At 54.5% G+C, this 6,000-nt stretch overlaps 1 long non-coding RNA gene across 2 annotated transcripts in view; it reads right to left on the bottom strand.

Moving 5' to 3' along the window:
* Positions 1 to 343: 343 nt before the first annotated feature.
* Positions 344 to 6,000, bottom strand: part of LOC102162489 (uncharacterized) — a 28,288-nt gene continuing 22,631 nt past the window's right edge. Inside the window, exon 3 of one of the 2 annotated variants that reach the window (XR_014820396.1) lies at positions 344 to 3,377. This is a non-coding gene — a long non-coding RNA (uncharacterized LOC102162489). The remainder of the gene's footprint in view (positions 3,378 to 6,000) is intronic. The other variant, XR_014820397.1, reaches the window with a different exon arrangement.

Genomic DNA, 6,000 nt, shown 5'->3' with positions numbered 1-6,000 from the left:
TGTGGTGATTAGGTCACAAGGGTGGGGCCCTCGTGATGGGATTAGTGCCCTTCTAAGAAGAGACAGAAGAGCTTGCTCCCCTCTTCTCTGCTCCCCACCATGTGAAGGAGGACACAGCAAGGAGACAGCCCGCTGCAGTCAAGGAAGCAGGCCCTCACCAGACACCAGATGTGTCCTTGCCTTGACCTTGGACTTCCCAGCCTCCAGATCTCAGGGATAAATAGTTGTTGTTTCAGTCCCATAGCCTATGATGCTTTGTTGGAGCAGCCTGAACTAAGACAGAAGCAGGCTCCCTTAGAGCCTCTGGTGAGAGTTGCGGGCCTGCTAACACCTCGCCATGGAATTTCTTTTTTTTTTTTTTTTTTTTTTTGCTTTTTTGCTTTTTAGGGCCGAACTCTCAGTCTATGGAAGTTCCCATGCTAGCGGTCAAATTGGAACAACAGTTGCTGGCCTACGCCGTAGCCACAGCAACCAGCCATGAGCCACACCTGCAACCTACACCACGGCTTACCGGCAATGCCAGATCCCTCTTGGGACTTCTGATATCCATGGCTATGAGGGAATAAATTTGTTGTTGGGAGCCCCCTAGTTGATGGCAATTTGTCACGGCAGCCATGGGAAGCAAACACAGACACCATTTAGAAGAGGGGTTTGGCTAGTTCTGCCTTGTGCCAGAGGCTAAATGAGGGTCCATGGGTGGGAGTTGGCAGGGTCGTACTTCACCAGTGTGAGAAAGAACTTTCTAAGAATGAGAGCTGGCCGGCAATGACACGGAGGTTTCGGGCACACCATCTGACCGACCACCAGTTGGGAATCCGGTGGGCAAGAATCCTGCTTCAGGCAGGGAGGTTGGGTTGGATTCATAGTTTGTCCCTTGCGTCTCCCCAAAGGACACGTGACGAGCAGGTCCACCTGCAGGACACAGTTCTATGGGCATCTCAGAAGTGCATGTGGACCACAGCTGTAATTCCCTCACCCAGGAAAGCAAAGCAGATCGCAAGTGTGTGCCGGTGACAACACGTTTCGAATAATCTTGCATCAGCTCTCATTTCCTTTTTTAAAGAATGGCATTATTTGCAGAGGTTGATCCTGTAACCTTGTTGATAATAATTTCCTTGCAGGTACCTCACGGGGTAGCTTGCGGTTCCTTCCGACGCGTCTTGGAGACTTGACACGGAGGTAAGAACAAAGTGACTTCCCAGATGATACGGAGCAATGTTCTCCAGCTGTCTCCATGCACTCGGATTACTGGGATCCGGTTCAAAGGCCGATCCTGAGCTGGCAGGGCTCGGGTGGGCCTGAGGTCCTGCAACTCCAACAAGCTCCCAGGTGATGGCGCTACTGCAAGCTCCGCCGACCACACACGGAGTCAGGATGCAGAGAGGTTTGGTCGGTTTCTGGAACTCCCAGACCTGCTGCTTGGAGGCGAGGAGGGGAGGGGAGTGGTCTTCCTACAACTTAGGTTCATGGGACCTGGGGTGGCTGAGATGGACATTCCAGAGACGGCCGGGTTGAAGGACCTGGAAGGTGCCTTTCAATTAAGTGATTTAGGACCTGAAAACTGCCTGGGCACTTATCCTGCGGGGGATCTGAGGACTTAATGAGAAGATGCTGAAGGAGCTCTACAGGTTACATTGTGGACGTCATCCCGCGTGCCAAGCCCTTCCATTAACTCTCTCCTTTTGTCCTTGCAAAGATCTGTGTATGATCCAAGAGGTCCCCTATGGCCCCATTCTGTAGATGGGAAGACAGAAGCCCAGGGAAGTTGGAGGCAAGTCCAAGGTCCCACAGCTGGGAGTTGACCTGGCTTTTGGGCTCCCAGCCTGGGCTGCTCATCACTGTCCTGCGCAGCCTTCCTGGATCCTGCGGACTCTTGAGATGGTGTCCTGACCTCCTGGCCATGCCCTTGCCTTCCAGGCGTAGCAGAGTGATGGGAAAATCCAGGTGTGAGGCCGGGAGTCCTTAGATGTGGCCGCCCCCTGCCCCCACTGTCCCCTCTCTCTGCTCTGCTTGGCTCCAGCCTTTCACAGGGAGTTGTGACTCCCGCCACAGGATGACAAGCACAGGCTCCTCTTCAGCCTTTAACGCAGCAGGGGGCTGCTTGGCAGGCAGCACTGGCTGTGGTGGAGGGGACATTGCCACTTTCCTCTAAGGATGCTGCAGCCACCGCAGGATGAAAGGGAAGATCCCTGGACGTGGAAGAAGAGGCTGGGGTCCCAGGGAGGAGGAGGGGGCAGCCAGTTTCGCAGGGGAGGTAGTGGCATTGCCTGAATACCCACCCCCGAAGTGCGGGCTGTGGGATCAACAATTTTTTCACATCATTTCAGGTCAAGATGCATAGTCCTGCCTTCTCGCTGCCAACTTTTACCTCCAAGCCCTCCCTCAAATTGCCTCTCCCTTTCCAAAGCCTCCAGCCCTCCCTGCTGCATTCCTTTGGCCAGCCTAGCATCCAGAACAAGAGCCTGACCCCCCGCCTTCCCCTCAAAAGGGGAGAACCTTGCTCCACCGTTGGCTCTTGGTAGCAAGCGGCAGGCTCCCGGGATGGGAGTGCAGCCTTGCGAGTGGTTAAGGATGGGCTGGTCAAGAGGAGCAGGTGGGCACCCTCTCAGGCCACTGGCTGGCATCCTTAACCCTTGAGAGTGGTTAAGGATGGGCTGGTTAAGGAGCAGGTGGGCACCCTCTCAGGCCACTGGCTGGTAGACACTTTTCCAGCTGGGGCTTCAGGCTGCTGATGGCTTTACCTGCCCCCCCAACCCCCCCAAAAGCATCACAGCAGGGATCCCTGGTCCCTCGGATGCCCTTTGCCTGCTGAGAGAAGCAATCCCCACAGAGGTCCAGGCAATAGCTTCATCCCTGGAAAAAAACGAGGCAGACTCCAGGAGAAGCAAATAAGCCAATTAAGAGCCCGGCCCATTCCGGCAGCGGGGGCAGTGCCGGCTCTCATCTTGCAAGGCGTGAGCGGCTCAGGCTGCTGGGAAGGTACAACGCGTCCCAATTACACTCTCCTCTGCGACAGGCGGTGTCAAAAGATGAGAGAAATCAAACCAAGTGGCTCTCCAGCAGCCCCTCCCCCACGAACGAGAGCCGCTGCGTGGCAGCGATTATGGTACCAAGGTAGTGGTTAGAAAGGTCAGTTCCGAGGGGCCCGCGCCTGCCGCAGCTGCCTTCACTAGCCGAGCATCAGCGCTGCGTCTGGGCGGCCTTGTCTGGGCTCCTCCAATTCATTTTCTTCTTTGTTGGCACAGCCGAGCAGAAGAAAACACATTAAGCTCCTCTCCCTCCGCAGCCTTCCTGCCCTGCCGTGCCCAGCCCTTCCCCATCAGGACACTTGGTGTCCATGGCACAGGCGAGTGCTGACCTGCTACCTGCACGAGAGCCTGGGGAACAGAATAGAGGAGGCAGAGATGGTTGGGAAGGGATGTTTGAAAGCAAAGCCTGGAAGCAACTCCGAGAGCCTCTCCTCCAGACAGAGAACTAGGCATCGGTGGAAGAAGGAAGACCAGGAGCTCCTGTTGTGGCTCAGTGGTTAATGAACCGGACTAGTATCCGTGAGGATGCGGGTTGGATCCCTGGCCTCGCTCAGTGGGTTAAGGATCTGGTGTTGCTGTGAGCTGTGGTGTAGGCCGAAGACGCAGCTTGGATCCCGAGTTGCTGTGGCTCTGGCGTGTAGGTCAGTGGCTACAGCTCCGATTGGACCCCTAACCTGGGAACCTCCATATGCTGCCACTGCGGCCCTAAAAAGACAAAAAGACCAAAAAAAAAAAAAAAGAAAAGAAAAGAAAAAAAAAAGAAAAGAAAAAAGAAGGAAGACCAGGGTACCAGGACCACTCCACTCCAGACCCCAACATACGCCTGCCTGATGGGGACAATTTCTGCCGCGATGGACCCTAATTTTGTCAGCTCAGAGACCAAAAGTCTAAGATCAAGGTGCCAGAAAGGTAGTTTCACACTGAGGCCTCTTCTCTCTCTCTCTCTCTCTTTTTTTGCTTTTTAGGGCCCCACCTGCTGCATTTGGAAGTTTCCAGCCTAGGGGTCCAATCGGAGCTGCATCATAGCCTACAACCACAGCAACAAGGGGTCTGGGCTGCATCTGAGACCTACACCACAGCTCGTGGCAAGGCCAGATCTTTAACCCACTGATTAATGCCAGGGATTGAACCCATGCCCTCATGGATGCTAGTCAGGTTCGTTAACTGCTGAGCCACGACGGGAACGCCAGGAAGTTTTGTTAAGGTCACTACAGCATGTCACTTCCTGGCGATGGTGTCTGTTGTGCAGAGAGTGTGAATAGGGGTCCAGAGAGGGGGGTGGGATGCCATACCTGCCTTGTCTGGCCTCCTCCCTCCCAGTTCTACCTGCCCCACTTGCAACCAAGCATCAGGGAGGGACTAGGGGTTTAAAACGTGGCCATGAGAAGAAGGCAAGAGAGGCAGGCACCACGGAATGTGGAGTGTCTCCACTGCCATAATCGCTAACCACTTAATGACTGACTTCCCCACTAATTCTAAACGAAACACAGAAGGATATTTCCGGGCGGAGAGTGGCAGGCTATAGTCTGAGCAGACACTCAGGGGCCCCCTGGCTTCACGTGGCGAAAACCGTGGGGCCTCCTCGGGCCTCTGTTGGAAGAGACCAAGGCAGCAGGCAGCGGCTTTTGTACGGCTGCCAGGAACCACAGCTGATGATAAAAGCCATTAAAGGTCACCTGGGAATAGAAAACTATTTATGTTAAATGTCACAGATGAAGCCACAGAATGGGCCTTGGGTGGGGAGCAGAGAGTGAGGTGAGAAATGCTGGTCACCATGCTTGCCCCTTGCGGGGCCTCCCAGGGGTGGGTGGGTGGGTGGGGGTTGGTTTCCAGGCAACTCCAGCCTCGGGAAGCAGGTGGATGTCGGCAGCCACAGGTGATTGGCCAGGCTGGCTGTCTATCCAGGTTGCTAAGCAACCTGAGTGTGAGGTTTGGGGAAAGAGGACCCAGCTGGTCTCCAACACATCACAGAAGGGGACCGGGCGCCTCCCCAGGGCTGAGGCCAGGCATACGGCTCTCACGTACAGTGGGGATCCAGGCTGGCTTTGTTTCCTGTGTACCATCCTGGGTTTGTGTGGGTGTGCTTCATCATAACTGAGATTTAATGTGACATGAGGGAGCCTCAGGAGGTCGCAGAGAGAGGACAGCACATTCCTTCCACCGAGGAATTTGGACACCGGACGTGGAAGGACACAGGAGGGACTCCAGGGCTCAGCCGGGTCTGGACCAAATTCTGAAGGGGCACTGCTGCCGAGGGAACCAGGAACCCAGCAATTGCCCCACCATCAACTTGCTGGTGCTCCCAGCCTAGGCCCGAGCCGCCAGCAAGATCCCTACTGAGGGGCACGTGGGCCCCATGCATTCGCCAAACACACCTCAAGGTGGAGTCCGCTGACAGGTGGAAATACCCCCTAGAAAACCCCAACGGAGGAGTTCCCACTGTGGCTCAGCAGGTTAAGAACCTGATCAAGTGTCCATGAGAATGCAGGTTCGATCCCTGGCCTCGATCCGGTCTTGCCACAAGCTGTGGCATAGGTCACAGATGTGGCTTGGATCTGGCGTTGCTGTGGCTGTGGTATAGGTCGGCAGCTGCAGCTCTGATCGACTCCTAGCCTGGGAACTTCCGTAGGCTGCAAGTGTGACTGTAAAAAGAAAAAAAAAAAGAAAGAAAAACCCCACTGGAAAAATTACTACGACTACAAAAATGACCTACCTGGGGATTGTTCATTTTGTGGGTTGTAGCGGAGACTTAATTTCTGTGTTTTTCCACCCCCCGCCTAGCCTCTGCACCGCCCCGACAGTCTATCGGTTGCTGCGTGTACAGGGAATACAAGAACATTTTAATACCGGTGTAAGCAGATATAATTAGGGAGGTAAATCTAGTGGAAAACACACATACACACTCCGGCTAAATAAATAAATAAGAAAACACGGACCACCCCAACCCTATCCTTCCATCAAGTGAAAGAGG

Source organism: Sus scrofa, chromosome 12 (genome assembly GCF_054392235.1).
Source record: "Sus scrofa isolate SSC_HxYL_T2T_F1_AM1 chromosome 12, Sscrofa_HxYL_maternal_Yorkshire_Landrace_v2.0, whole genome shotgun sequence".
NCBI classification, from domain to species: domain Eukaryota; kingdom Metazoa; phylum Chordata; class Mammalia; order Artiodactyla; family Suidae; genus Sus; species Sus scrofa.
The sequence above is the reverse complement of the archived record's forward strand: the minus strand, read 5'-3'. Positions and strand labels throughout refer to the sequence as shown.